The sequence below is a fragment of the Bubalus bubalis genome, chromosome 9 (assembly GCF_019923935.1).
Source record: "Bubalus bubalis isolate 160015118507 breed Murrah chromosome 9, NDDB_SH_1, whole genome shotgun sequence".
In the NCBI taxonomy this organism is placed as follows: domain Eukaryota; kingdom Metazoa; phylum Chordata; class Mammalia; order Artiodactyla; family Bovidae; genus Bubalus; species Bubalus bubalis.
The window spans coordinates 26,273,416-26,289,733 of NC_059165.1; the positions used below are offsets into that span (position 1 = coordinate 26,273,416).

Genomic DNA, 16,318 nt, shown 5'->3' on the forward strand with positions numbered 1-16,318 from the left:
ATAACATAGCACGTTTCCATCACAAGGACCTTGTCCTTTCACTGAATATTTCTATATTTTTTTATAATTATTATAGATCCATATGTGAAAACTGGGATTATGAACCATAATACATTTTTTACTTTAATGATGTTAAAATTCCATGACTCAAATGCATTGATTTTCTTATTAAAATGGAAATATATTTCTCTGAAGAAATAACAAACTGGAATTCCATAATACACTGTATTTCAAATCTAATAATTTAGTTTCAAGTAAAATCAAGCATTACTCATAAGTTAAAAAATGTTTTTGCTCTAAATTTATTCCACTCTAATTTTTAAAACAACCACATTCAATTATTTAAACACATTAAAAGCAATGAGCTTTCGTTTGAATCATGAATCCTATGTTTTCTGAATTCTTACTGTAAATAAGACCAAATGAGTTCATGTACACATTTCACCATTTCCTGGCACTGTTTATGACTACATGCCCATACAGGCAAAAACAGTGTTCAGCAAAATGCCTAGAGCAGCAGAAATTAACCATACTACAGTGTCAAGGACATTCACTTATTTCCCAGGAACTCACTACTGAATGTAAAAATGAAAGTTACTGAATTTTTTTCAGAGTCTTGTGCATCTCATATTTTGATGTTTGGTGGGCAATATCATAACCTTGAAAAATCCCTCAATTGAAACAAATATTTTTAATCTGGCCCTTTGGTAACTAGGAAATTGACAAGTATATGTTCTTTCTTATGCTAGAAGTATTTTAGAATGATTCTACCAAGTTTTTTCCAGAAGACACTCATTTAAATGAATTTCATTCTTATAGTATTATTAGGGGGAGATTGGCCTTCTTGACTGTTACCCCATTATATCTTCTCATGGTAGTATTAAAATTGTTATCACCTATTCCTGGGGAAAATCTTAGTTTAACTGCTTTCAAACAGCTATGGAATAACATGTTAAAACCAGTTCGGGGGGAGGTGGGGGAGGAAAGCAATGTTGAATAAAACTATTACAAAGACAAAGTAATAACTGGCTAAAAAGTCTGAAAAAAAATTATGACCTACTTTATAAAATCAAGCTTTCCAGTAGAAACATTAAAAATCTCAGATATGCAGATGATATGCTCTAATGGCAGAAAGAGAAGAGGAACTAAAGAGCCTCTTGATGAGGGTAAAAGAGAAGAGTGAAAAAGCTGACTTGAAACTCAACATTCAAAAAACTAAAATTGTGGCATCTGGTCCCATCACTTTATGGCAAATAGAAAGGGAAAGTGGAAGCAGTGACAGATTTTCTTTTCTGGGCTCCAAAGTCATCGTGGATGGTGACTTCTGCCATGAAATTAAAAGATGCTTGCTTCTTCGTAGAAAAGCTATGACAAACCTTGACAGCATATTAAAAAATAAAGATATCACTTTGCTGACAAAAGTTCTTCTAGTCAAAGCTATGGTTTTTCCAGTAGTCATATATGGATGTGAGAGTTGGACCGTAAATAAGGCTGAGCAGTGAAGAATTGATGCTTTCAAACAGTGGTGCTGGAGAAGACACTTGAGAGCCCCTTGGACAGCAAAATATCAAAGTAGTCAATCCTAAAGGAAATCAACCCTGAATATTCATTGAAAGGACTGCTGCTGACGCTGAAGCTCCAATACTTTGACCACCTTACACAAAGGCCTGACTCACTGGAAAAGACCCTGATGTTAGGAAAGATTGAAAGGGAGGATAAGGGGGTGATGGAGGATGAGATAGTTGCATGGCATCACCAACTCCATGGACATGAATTTGAGCCAATTTTGGGAGATAGTGAAGGACAAGGAAGCCTGGTGTGCTGCAGTACATGAGGTCATAAAGAATCAGACACAACTTAGCAACTGAACAACAACTTTACAAAAAATAACTGGAGGTTACATGTTTCTAGGCTGAATTTCAAACATCACTCTGATATTCGTGACCAAGTACCAACTTGGAACATACTAAGAAGTTAAACCAGTCTTCCACTAAACTGCCTTGACAAGGTGTACTTGTGTAGACAGACCATGTTTCTAATTACTCAGTGGTGTTAAATCCTTTTAGATTAAGTAGTTTAATGATTTCCGGTGGGTGGCATTCATTCCTTTGAGATTTAAGTAGTATCCTAAGAATATTTAGCAAAATCAGCAGCGAATATAAAAAGCACTCTTTGTTGTAATTGATTAAACATAAAATGTCAGATATTCCCAATGCCAAAATATAGTACTCTCTAAGTGCTTAGGGAAGCAGATCTTTTAGGTCACTTGGGTATCATCTAGTCCATTGTAGTCATAATAATTTATGAAGAAATAAAATAACCTGAAAGTTTAAAAGGTCTTTGTTCCTAAGGTCTACCTTTGTGCCAACCTATAGGTAATTCCTTTTAGTGAAAATAAACACTAAAATTCATGGGCATTATATATGTAACAAATCACGGTATAAATTACTTCCTAACATTTGTCCTGCAAGTATAATTCTACAGAGTATAGTGTTATAAATGTATATTAAGGAATTTTTAGTTTTTGGAGACCCAGAAATATGAGAAATCTAGAGGTATTTTATTTTAGTGTTGGAAATGTTTTGTCATCAGATCTTTCTAGCATTATGTGATATAATATTTATAAATCTTGTAATATTATTTTAATGAGGGAAAATGGACAAAAGTGTAGTATGTTTTCAGTTCAGTTCATTCACTTAGTAGTGTCCAACTCTTTGCAACCCCATGAACCGCAGCATGCCAGGTCTCCCTGTCCATCACCAGCTCCCGGCATTTACCCAAACTCACATCCATCAAGTCGGTGATGCCATCCAGCCATCTCATCCTCTGTTGTCCCCTTCTCCTCCTGCCCCCAGTCCCTCCCAGATCAGGGTCTTTTCCAATGAGTCAACTCTTCGCATGAGGTGGCCAAAGTACTGGAGTTTCAGCTTTAGCATCATTCCTTCCAAAGAAATCCCAGGGCTGATCTCCTTCAGAATGGACCGGTTGGATCTCCTTGCAGTCCAAGGGACTCTCAAGAGTCTTATGAGGTACTATTTTTTGTTAGATGACTTTTTTCTTTTGCTTGGTTTTGTTTGGGTTGGCTTTTACCACTGCATCTTGCTAATGAAGTAATGACCAAGTCTAAGTATAAACATTAATTTCAGAGTGAAATCCATGGAATTATGGATTAAATGAATTACAGCTAACAAATTTTTAACTCATTAATAAGCTTAGGGATCCATGATAAATATCCTGAAACTTTTAAAATTATGTCTTAAAGGTTAACCGTGGGACAGAATGAAGGAATGCCTCAAAAATGAGTCTTATTCACTATCTTTTTTCTCTACAAATGTTCAAGCTTATCCTATTTTCCTTTACAAAGAAAAATTGAATAGATGAAATTTTAATAAAATGCTATAGTATTCCACAGTGAAAATCAAAATAATAAATATGCTAATGTAGTTGAGAATGCATGTTCTGCATTAAAATTCTTCAAAGATAATGAACACCTTCTGATGTCACTACATTAACATTCAGCATCTACTGATGGAAAATGAGTAAATTTGCCTGCAAGTGCAGTGATCAGTAGAAATATTCCCTCCTCTCTCCCTCTCATTTCCCCTTTTTCTCTTGAATGTCATCTTTTTATTATTATTATTATTATTATTATCTAATTAAGTTGATACTACACCATCTAGCAGTCACTCAAGTGAAAAACCCAAGAATAATTGCTCTTGATTCTTCTCTCTGCCCCACAGTCTGCTAGTATTGGCAGTTTGCCTCCTGTCTCCGCAGTTTTGTCTCCTAAATATGTCTTTAAAGTTTTCCTACCTCTTTTCCACCAGTATCACTGCCCTTGCTGATGTTCAAAACATCCCTCTCCTGCACCTCTTCAACATTCTCTTAACTCTCTACTTGCCCTGCTTCTAATCTTAGACTATCAACTCTGTTCTCCACCCCACTGCCAGGGTGCGTGCTTGCTAAGTCACTTCAGTGGTGTCTGACTCTTTGCGACCCCATAGACTTTAGACCACCAGGCTCTTCTATCCATGAGATTTTCCAGGCAAGAATACTGGAGTAGTTTGCCATTTCCTTCTCCAGGGGATTTTCCCAACCCAAGGATTGAACCTGGGTCTCCTGCTTTGCAGGCAGACTCTTTCCTCTCTGAGCTATCAGGGAAGCCACTGCCAGGAGCTCGTTTAAAACAGAAGCTCTCACTTAAACTCTTCAATGGATTTCTAACTTCTATAGGATGAAATTCAGACCACCTTGTATGCCACAACTAACTTACCTTGACCTGGACCATTTCAACTCTCCAGACATATCTTCACTCTTCTCTGCTTGAACTTTATGATCCAGCTACATTGAGCTGCTTGTAGTTCTCTGCCGACATGACCTTGTTTTCTGTCTTCATGGATCTTAAAATGAAATTTCTTATTATGAGAATGCTCTTACCCCACTCTTCACCTTGTAGAATAATTTCTACAAGGTATTTGTTTTAGAGATTCAGGTTATATATGCCTATCCCTTAGTTTTTCATTACTAATTATTCATACATATGTTTTCTGCTGCACAGCATTTTATCTGTTTTTAGCTCTCTGGAACCTGGCAATAGAACAGAATAAACACACTCAATACATTGTTATGAATGAATGGTAGAGTTCAAATTTGTATATCAACTTCAGGTGTCTATCCATGTTAATGAAAAATATAAATAACTCAACTTAAACTTTATAATTCAACCAGACCTTAGCCACCTGTTGAAATGCCAAAGTTGTGGCACAACAAATTATTATCTCATTTAAAGCAATTTAAAATGTGGTCACCCAATCGTGGGTGTTGCAAGTCTATATCCACTTACACAGAGGAGCATGCTATTCTGTGCATAAAAATGCAACCCTTAAAAACTATTGTGGATCCTTTCAGGATGAAAAGAAACACCTTCACCTCTTCTTAGTAGACAAATGATACATTGATAGGGTCCTTTCAAACTTGATAGCAAATTATGTATGGATTTCCTGTTTTAGAACTGCAACTTTAATCACCTTTGAGCAAAATAATTGTTCATTAAATTTTAGCTAAAATTTTGGCCATTTCCTTTCAATCTTATTTTCTTTATTGAAATTTCAATTCTTTCCAAAATAAACTTTAACATGAAAAATATTTATATACTTCATGGTTAATCATGCATTCATTTAATAGTATTATTTTCTATTATCTTCAACTTATGCAGCCTGTCAACTCCCTGTTCTCATCATGCACTTCTTCTGTGGCCTGGTATCATGTAAAAAAGCCAATACAGTATTTGCTAACTGCTTGTGAATATGTCTTTCATATAACTGTGATTTTTTTTTTAATGGCAGAGGTCTTGCCTTTTCAGATCTTAAAGGTAGTAGAGTTTTCATTAATAGAAAAATAACTGCTATATAAAATCTTTCTACCATTGTAACTGCTCAGATTCTATTCAAGTTAAATAGTTCTCCAACGAGAAGCTAATATGCCTGCTGCAGTGTTAGCATGACACAGCTTTAGCACAGAGTCTTTCTTTTCAGTTCACAGAATATCCTGTGGCGAAGGTGTTGATGTTGGAAAGAAAAACTATTTCAATTCAAAGAAGAATGTTTAAATCATATGGGATTTTTTTTCCTGGTTTCTGAGTTATGCTTTGTAGGAAACATGAATTGAAAGTTGAAGAACTGAACTCTATTCTCAATCTGTCACTGTCTTGTTGCTCTAGGTTATATGAAGTCACCAGAGCAATTATCTTTCGGTTTTTCCCTTTGAACAAATAGGGATATTAATTTTCCCCACAAATAATTTGAGAGAATCAGAGTCAGTGGGTTGAAATAAGAAATTGTAAGGAAGGAGAGGGTGGGATGTATGGAGAGAGAAACATGGAAACTATCATTATTTTATGTAAAATGGAAAGCCAATGGGAACTTGCCATATGACTCAGGGAAATCAAACTGGGGCTCTGAAACAACCTAGAGGGGTGGGATGGGGAGGAAGGTGGGAGGGAGAATGAAGAGGGAGGCAACATGTGTATACCTATATGTATACCTATGGCTGATTCATGTTGATGTTTGGCAGAAACCAACACATTACTGTAAAGCAATTATCCTTCAATTAAAAATAAATAAATAAAATTTTAAAAAGGAAATTGTTAGCAATGAGAAGTAATATAAAGGGGATTTAATGACTGATTATATAAGTCTGTAGAAGGACCTACTGATATCCAGTTCAGTTTAATCACTCAGTCGTGTCCGACTCTTTGTGACCCCATGAACTGCAGTACACCAGGCCTCCCTGTCCATCACCAACTCCCGGAGTTCACCAAACCCATGTCCATTGAGTCAGTGATGCCATCCAACCATCTCATCCTCTGTTGTCCCTTTCTCCTCTTGCCCTCAATCTTTCCCAGCATCAGGGTCTTTTCAAATGAGTCAGCTCTCTGCATCAGGTAGCCACAAGTATTAGAGTTTCAGCTTCAACATCAGTCCTTCCAATGAACACCCAGGACTGGTCTCCTTTAGGATGGACTGGTTGGATCTCCTTGCAGTCCAAGGGACTCTCAAGAGTCTTCTCCGACACCACAGTTCAAAAGCATCAATTCTTCGGAACTCAGTTTTCTTTATAGTCCAACTCTCACATCCATACGTGACCACTGGAAAAACCATAGCGTTGACTAGACGGACCTTTGTTGGCAAAGTAATGTCTCTGCTTCTCAATATGTTGTCTAGGTTGGTCACAACTTTTCTTCCAAAGAGTAAGCGTCTTTTAATTTCGTGGCTGCAGTCACCATCTGCAGTGATTTTGGAGCCCCCCAAAATAAAGTCTGACACTGTTTCCACTGTTTCCCCATCTATTTGCCATGAAGTGATGGGACCAGATGCCATGATTTTAGTTTTCTGAATATTGAGCTATAAGCCAACTTTTTCACTCTCTTCTTTCACTTTCATCAAGAGGCTCTTTAGTTCTTCCTCACTTTCTGCTACTGATATTAGTTTGTTTTTTTTTTTAAACTAGGTAAATTTTCTAAAAGATGTAACTTAATATATGGCTTGAAATTGAATCTTGAGAACTGCCTATATTTAGGAGGTGCAGTAGAAGGATGTGGGGCTAAAATGATAGAGAAAATTTAGAAGATCAAAAGAGGATCCAGATGGCAAATATGGCAGAGACCAAGGAAACTCTCTTCCAGACAACCCATGCATTCCCCAGTAAGTATCTCTCCATCTCTCTGACGCATTTCAAGGATCATCTCCTCTGAGGAAGAATAATAGGGCCCTCATTCCCCACCCCACCCCCCACCAAAAATTTCATGTCTTAATGCCCCAAATCTGTAAATACATTTGATTGTATAAAAAAGGGGAATTAGTGTCTCAGATAGAATTAAGGTTACTACACACTTGACCTTAAAATAGGAAGATTTTCCTGGTTTATCTGGGTGGGCTCAATATAATCACAGTAGTCTTTAAAATGGGAAGAGGATGAGGAGATATAAGGATGAGTATAGAGACTGGAGTGTTTAGATGTAAAATAATTCAACCTGATATTGCTGGCTTTGAAGATGGAAGGGGCCTTCAGACACTGTGTGGACAGCCTTTAGAAGCTAGGAAAGGCAAGGAAATGAGTTCTTCCCTAGTGCCTCCGTAAAGGAGCACAGCCTGGCTGACACCTTGATTTTAGTCCAGTGAGACCCATATCAGACTTCTGATTTCCAAAACTGCAAGATAGTAAATTTCTGTTTTAAGTCACACATTTGTTGTACTTTGTTACAGTAACAATAGAAAACTAATGCGGTTGCTGAAATACAACACAATTTCAATTTCCTTGGTACATTGGTCAAACTGAATTGCTAAAAAGGAAACATTTCGGCACAGTAGAAGTAATGTTGGATTTGGAGTTAATAAAACTAGGCTATAGCCTTGACCTTTAAAAAAATATCCAACCACATGGATTTTGGCAAGCCCTTAAACTTCTGTACCTACTTCTCTTGCCTATAAGACAAGGAGTCAGATTAGATGATATCTCAGGTTCTTTGAAGTTATAGCTATTACAAGCAGATGACTCAGTTCCTTCAAATTAACATGTATTTTTCAGTCTGTTTTATCACATGTAATCTTTCCCTAAGATTTTTGAATTTCTAACAGACTATGCATTCCCAAAAAAGGAACTTATTTTTGAATAGGAATTCTGGGGAGTTCTATAGGAAACTGGGAAGGTATATGGGCTAAGGGACTTTCTAGACCACTGCAAAATAGCAAATAGATGGAATTTTTAATCTTTTATGCCACTTGCTTTGTGCCATTCTGAGAGAGTGTGCTTGCAATGTGACCTCCCACCTTCACTCCTCTATGTACCCCTATCCATGTCTAGTTCATTGGTTCTGGGGTGCTCACCTGATAAAGCTGCTGAATTTGCAACTCAGGTATCTAGTTTGACTCTCTCCGGCCCTTGAACTAGAAGCTGGTTGAAAGCCTCCACTAGGACAGCCATGTGTGGGGCCATTTGTGAGTAAAGCTAAAGGAGTTGGTCTAACAGAGAGTAAAAGAAGTAGGTGTGTAAAGTTTAGCAGAGAGGAGAGACTATGTAGCCTGAGATTTGGTTGCAGAGGTGTACATGAGGGAAAGAGAAGATGTGAATGTATGGCAACCGCATAACTCTAGACCCTAGAGAGAACCAGCTTCTTTTTACACCTCTGGGTCATATGGTATGCACCTACCAGTATCTCTCCTTTTTTTTGCTTGAGTTCCCTTATTGTGCTGCTTCATTTTCTTGAAATGAGGTAATTTCTGCCTACAGCAATAGACCCTTACCTATTCAGCACTGATTTTCCATGTAAATGCCAAACCATTTATGAAAGATCAATTTAAATTGATCTTATGTCATTCACTGATCAGAACACTTAATTATGAGCTAATAGCTATTCAAGTATATAAATTGATGAGAATTTCAATTCACAGCATTGGAGTTATAAAATTTAAATATGTATTTCATAATGTTTTTCTCTTGTCTATTTCTTGTTAATAGTTTCCCTTTGAAAAATCAAAGCAAGTATGGGAGAAACACATTAGTATTATTTGCTAGGAGTTTAATTGTGTTTGGTGGGGGTTAGGTGTGGGAGGTAGGGGGTTGGAGAGAACGCCTGCCTGTTGAAATCCTTGTGGTCAAACACAAAAGAAGGTTTGCCTTGCAGTTGACACAATTAAAATGTTGTAAATCCTCTTAAAAAAAAAAAAAAAAAAAAGAAATCCTTTTGCTTTGCAAGTATTTTTAGAGAAAACCTTTGTTACAGACTTGTGAAGGTTATTTTGTTTATACCCCAAAATAATAAATGAGGCTTTTTTACCACAGGATACAGCTAAATGTTTTTATTAAAAGATATCTACAGCCCTGCATTTTGCATTATATTCAAATACATGAATGTTTCAAAGATTAATATTCTCTCTTGGGTCTGTAAGAAATTGTGTCAATTTCTATTCTACCCAGGGATTTTTCTATTGCTTTACGTATAAATATATAAAAACTCAGAAAGGTGGAATTTATTGATGTATTACTAGAGTTATGGCAGTGACAGCTTGTCATATGCTTTGCCGAGAAAGTCATTAGCCAAATGGAAATTTAGGTCGGCTAACATTTCTGAATGATATTTAGGGGATCACTGAAATTATTGAAAATGTGCTTCATATTTCATCATGCAAATGTCAAACTCGATTCCTCATTCATTTATTTACAGTCATGTTCCCAAACTTACCTGAATATGCAACCTGTGAAGATCTATCATTTAAAGTTTTCCTCCCCCACAGTTCTGATTCTCAACAATTGAGGTAAATCACTACATCTCATGTCTTTAAATAAGCTCTCACTCTCTGACTCATACAAATAAATATTTATGCATATTAGGTATACATAAAGACATTTGATAGAGCCTAAATAAATGAAAGTATAAGAGCTTATAAATTTTTCCTCTCATGCCTTTTAAATAAAATGTATAATCTGCACTACATAAAGTGGGAAAGATGCAAATGGCAGAAATACCAGAAACTCCTGATTGCCTTATAGCTTCATCAAGGTGACCACACATTGGAGACTGTTAAGATGGTTAAAACAGAGAAGCATATTAGCATAGATGGGAAAATAAGTTAGGGAAAATTGAATGGACAAAAAATCACTTAGTAGAAGTTTTAGGAAGTTTTGATGAGGGTTGTGTGCTGTACTTTCTTCTATATAATAATCTTCAAGAAAATCCAGAATAAAGAGTTACTATAATATAATCTATTACATTTCCTGGTAGCTCAGCCAGTAAAGAACTTGCTTGCAATGCTGGAGACCTGGGTTTGATCCCTGGGTCAGGAAGATGCTCTTGAGAAGGGAATGTCTACCCACTACGGTGTCCTTGCCTAGAGCATTCCATGGACAGAGGAGCCTAGTGGGCTACAGTCCATAAGGTTGCAAAGAGTCGGACATGACTGAGTGACTAACACTTACACTTTCATAATCTATTAGGTTGGCCTAAAAGTCAGTTTAGGTTTTTCCATTAACATCTTATGGAAAAACTCAAAGGAACTTTTTGGCTAACCTAATGCAGACTTTCCAGAATCAGAATGATTTTCCCTTTGTTTGTGTCCCTTTGCTGATATTAGACTTGGCTCAAGAAAAAGAGCACTTCCTATTATTTGAGATCTTTCCATATGTATATGCATGTATATTAATAGATTTGAATGCCTAGTGTGTTAGAATAGTTTTATGTGCTTTGATTTTAAGAAAAAGGAACAATGAGTAAAGTTATGTGAATATTACAGATTTACGTTATGTTCTCTCAAAGTATGACCTAGGATCAGTGCAAATATTTTCTGATTATTTCATCCTCTCTGCAGCTGATCCTGGCAAAATACTAGCCTTGACTACCTTGACTTGCCCATTAAAAATGATACTGTTCTTCTTCTTCCCTCAGTCAATTCATTTTCACAGTCAGACTCTTGAACTCCATGCTCTTCATGTAAACTATCCAGCTCTCCATCTACAACGTTTTTTATCTTTCAGTTCACCCTCTCTAGTATCCTGATTACAATAATTCTTTGACTCCATCAAAACCTCCAACTCATCTTTTTCTTCCTTCTCAACCCTATTATTCCTCAACCTCTTCCTTATCTGGCTTAAATTTCACACCAATCATTATTATTACTCCTGTGCATAGACCCTCCACACCTTTCTTTATCTCTTTCCATAGTATTTTCTGAGAATAATCCTAATTCTGGTGTAATCTAACTTTGTATTCCATGACTGCTTGAAGAAATACATACAAACATGTCAAAAGTCTGTCTTTGATCACAGACCTTAATAGGTCTTTAGTGCTTCTAGCCAATCTACTATCCTCTCCTAGATGAGTACTTCATGCTTTCTATTCTGCCCTCAAACTATCAAATCTTCTCCCATCCTCTGTACTTATTATCTTCATTCATATTTCACTGAGCAAATAGAAATAGAATTGAGACTTTTTTTAATACTCTTGCCATCAACTTAAGTTCTTTACATGTAATACCCTCTGACTCTTCCCTTAGCAATAAGTTTTATAATGATCATTTGTTCTGTTTCTTTGGTTTGTGCTACTTCTAACTCTGTCCCCAGCACCAAGAACAATAATGGGAATATAGCTTGTTGTTGTTTACTTGATAAGTCATGTCAAACTCTTTACAACCCATGGACCATAGCCCACCAGGCTTCTCTGTCCATGGGACTTCCCAGGCAAGAATACTGGAGTGCGTTGCCATTTCTTTCTCCAAGGGATCTTCCTGACCCAGGGGCTGAACCCACGTCTCCTGAATTGGCAGGCGAGTCCTTTACCAGCGAGCCACCAGGCTAGCCTGGGAATATAGCAGCCTATATGTAACTGTTGAATGAATTCAGTGTAATCTCTGATGCCCTCTACAACTATACTACTGCCCTTCAACATCTACTATTTTATTCTTTATCTCATCTTTTTTAGTGCCTACAACAGTACCAGAATTTGTTCTTTGCCAAAATTTATAAAATACATATGTGTTTGAATACTCAGGATATTTAATCACAGTTATGCCAATAACATTAGCTAACAGCAACTTTAATTATGTCTGTCCATCTTTCTTGGATATTTTCTAATCATAGTTTGAGATTTGCAAAACATAAAAGTTGATCTTCAATCAAAATAATTCATAGCACTCCATTCTAATAAAATTCTAACATATCCAAGTTCAATAATTATGCTTATTTGTTATTGATTTTGAAGGAAGTATTCCCTTCTCCAAGAGCTCTATTATTTCATTTTATGTCTCTTAAACTGCGGACTATGAAATCTTTCTGGCAAAAGACAGATAAAAACAAAAGCATACTAAATACATTCCATTCAAACCAAGCACTTTGTTCCCCTGGGATCAGCTTACTTGTAGAGTTCTTTCTTATTTCCAAGTAGACTCTTTTTTTCTTCTTTTCAACTCTAAGAGGCATAAATGGAAGCTCACAAATCACCAGCTTACCCAGTTTCCCACTTTCAAGCTTAGGTCCATAACTTTAAACTTTTTATAGTATTTAAACTTTCATCTATTTGTGAATATCATAACACAAGATAAACTTTTGTAGTTGATTTCTCACTGTAGTAAACTTTCTCATCTCTACTTTTGACAGTTTCTGCCTCTGATTTCACTATTAAGTTCCTTGAAAATAGCTGAAAAAGAACAATCTGCCAGACTGCCTTTACATTTATTGACTTAAATTGTTCAGTAGATTTTACTCAATAACAATTTTCAGTGTTCTTGTTTTCCTCATCCATTTACACCCCATAATGTTACAGACAATTGACATCATGTTACATTGCACATAAAACTAAGAGCAAAGATGCACTCTTAATAAACATAGTAAACCAAGGCATCTTGGCTTAATTTACATATATATGTAAAGGAAACCTCCCTATTGAGAGCAAAGTTCAGTCCTTGAAACATGTCAAAAAAGTGATATTCATAAATAGCTCATATTTTCTTCATTAACAGTATTGTGCCTGTAAGTTTTGTATTTTTCTCAAGGCACTGACATAAATCACAGACAACTAACAATGACCAATAAAAGAAAAATGTATCCTGGTCCTGCTGGCTAAAGCAACATGGAATGCATCTATATTCTCTTCCATATAATAGTCATCTTCATATTTGAAGGGCACTGAAATGTGCTGCCACCTGAATGTTCTTTTTCCAAATTAAAAATCTTCACTTTCTTTCTGCAGTGTTCTATCCTTTCATATGCTAAGATTTTACTCATCCCTAAAGATTCTGAACAATATTGCTCTCTTGCTGAAATCCTTCACCTGAAAAAAGTTGAAAATTATAGACTCTTCTCTGCTTTAGTTGGAGACTAAACCCTGGAGACTTCTTTTACCTGTGACTTTGTACCGCAGTTCATTATATCTTTAAGGTAGAGACTACATCTCCTCACCCTTGTTCAGAGCTTAGCAGGGAACGTAGGGCACATAATAGGTACTCAGCAGTGTGTTCTAAATTGAATCAAGTTAAATTCAAGTGTATTTTAAAATCGATGAAACTGAAACATTGACTTTAATAGGAAGAGACAGTTCATGTCCCATCTAGTTCTGACTTGTTTGCATTTATATATAATATATATTATATGTAATATTATGATAATATATTTTAAAAATTAACATATTAGAGGTTTGGATTATTTCTATTTTAATTTTCTAGGGAACATATATTCTTTGCAGATAAAATTAGAAATACAAATGAACAAATAGGAAAATAATAAAACCGTTGAAAACCTACCACCCAAGCGTAACTACAATTAACATTCTTTTAGGTATTATTCCGAAGGTACAGTCCACATGTAGCTTTCAAAAGAGAGAATAAGAGAAATGAGGGACCAGGTGAAAACACCAATAGTTAAAGGCAAACTGCTGTCAATTAGTTTGAAACTATTATTTTGGTGATACACATGAAAAGAGGATTTTAAAATTTAGTCTTTGTTTTTTTTTTGTCTTCTACTTATCTTTTCCATTGACCATATATATGTAGTAAAATCAGAGGCAGTTCAAAATTCTAATTTACTTTTATATTAATTTCACTGTTTTTCTAAAAACCAGTTAGAGATATAGAATAATTTGGCTAAATACCATTAAAGTTATCTATTAATTTAGTTTTAATATCTAGTACCATCAAATAATGTGTCATAAAATTAATAGCAAGTTAATGTTTTATATTTTTCTTCTTGGTGATTAGTTTGTTACATTATGTAAGTAAGAAAATTCAGTAGAATTTAAAATTGTATTAGGATTTAAGCTAATGAAACATTTATGTGGTATTATCTAAGGTAATTAACTCTTACATTTTTTAGGTACTGTATATAATTTGCCTACAGTTTTAAATTTTGTCAGGGCTCCAGGGTAAATATTACTCCATAGTTAATAAGATTGAATGATACTTATTTTAGTAAAGTTTATAATTTCTCCATTGATCTATCTTGGTAATACATAGTATAACCAAGCACTATTTTTTGAAGTATGTGCTCTCATAGAATATGTCACCTACAAATTGGCACTTGTCATCTACCTCTACAGGGATTAAATTATGAGCCACTTCAGCTGCTGACCTTCAACACCCTCCAAAAGGAGTTAGGGTGGAGATCAGAAATGAGGCAGTCTGTGCTCTGAGGGAAAAAAAAAATGGCAGAAAATACCTTCAGATAGTTATTAATGGGTATTTTTAGGAGACAATTTTATGAACCTGTCCTGCATCCCTTAATATCTAGAAAAGCACTAAAATCCTTCATGGTTATGTCTGTTCCTCATGACTAGCAGTAGTAACCTTATGCAAAAAATATGTGCTTAATTGTATGTACTCCCCCTTCACCAAAATCTTACCCCCTACCTCTCTGGAGCAGTTTCTCAGAGCTATCTGAAATCTCTCCTGGGCTATAGTCCTCATTTTGCCCCAAATAAAACTCAATTCACAACTCTCATTTTGTACATTTTTTTCAGTAAACAAATATATGAAAATGCTTGTATCTGATTCAAATATATTAGTGTAAAAACTTTAAATTGTTTTAAATCACTTGACAATGTTACACTGCTTTCCTCTGATGAATAATAAAAAGGCTTAATCTTCCACTTATCTTATGCATATACTTATGGTCTTATCCAAGGAGGCCATCCACCTCCTCTCTCACAGACCTTCCAAGGAGCACTGTTTCTCTAAAGGGAAGGGGATTTACCTTGGAATAAATCTTCAGAGTGAAGGAGGAAACAGAATAGGCTCTATCTTGAAAGCAGGACTCCATCTTGGGCCCGACTGGACTTTGAGCTATATGCCCAGTATCTATGGAAAGGACATACCAACTGGAAAACCAGGCCCCCAGAAGGAAGAGCCCCAGGGTTCTCCATTGCCTAAAAGAATATCCTAATTATCTGTGTAACCCAATAGAATCATTATGCTTATTGGGGTATGACCACAAGCCTATTGATAATTGTCCACTGTTAACTACCTAGGCTTAAGGCTTATGAATCACGGGTTAACTTTGATTGTATCTTTTTCCTTTGTTCAGACTAGTTTCAAGGAGTTTTGGGGAGTTTGTTTGGGCACATATGCTTAGGGTATATAAGGTTTTCACAAAAACTGGTTGGGATCCTTGGCTAAGAGGAGACTCTGCCTTGGGCCTGCTGGTGTAATAAACTGCAGTCTACTATCTGCATTGTCCTTCTGAGTGAGTTTGTTTCCCAGAACACATGGCTGCAACAAGAGTTCTGTCCTCACTGTCAAGTAGCAATAAATGATTTTCCTAAAAGGAGAGAAAAGAAGGTAATCCAGAATGTACAGCTTTAAAGGAAGGAATTTATGGTGAGAAAGTGGGTAGAGTTGGTTCCCATCATGATTTAAAAGAGTTTGTTTTGTTCACAGCCGAAAAGTTGAGATTTATGTTTTATTCGGAGGGAATTTTTAAGACTTCAATTCTGGGATACAGCATCTCAAGTAACCCTGAGAGAATTCCTCTGAGGAGGTGAGTGGGGAGCCAGGGTACATAGAAGTTTTGCATCACAGGACAGATAGTCTGAATGTCAGATGATTATTGTTCTTTTTATTTCAATCAATAGTCATTTATTAATTGTATACTCAAAGAATTGAAGAAATATCTTCCACACAATAGCCTTTGCCTTCCAGGAATACAAATACTCATTTTCAATGAAAATAGTTCAGCAAAAATATTTAAAGATATGGCAAGAATTTTCAATTTGTCAATGGCAGTAAGGGGGGAAAAAAAAAGAATTAAATAAACTTTAAGTAAACCTGACTATTTATTTCAA

General features: G+C 35.8%; 1 protein-coding gene and 1 long non-coding RNA gene across 2 annotated transcripts in view; both read left to right on the forward strand.

The window, feature by feature from the left end:
• EDIL3 (EGF like repeats and discoidin domains 3) overlaps window positions 1–16,318 on the forward strand; it is an 805,830-nt gene that overhangs the window by 255,884 nt on the left and 533,628 nt on the right. The window lies entirely within an intron of this gene.
• LOC123334994 lies at window positions 7,014–16,121 on the forward strand. The gene is made up of 3 exons (XR_006553187.1): window positions 7,014–7,202; window positions 9,722–9,812; window positions 15,915–16,121. It is a non-coding gene; the product is annotated as an uncharacterized LOC123334994 (long non-coding RNA).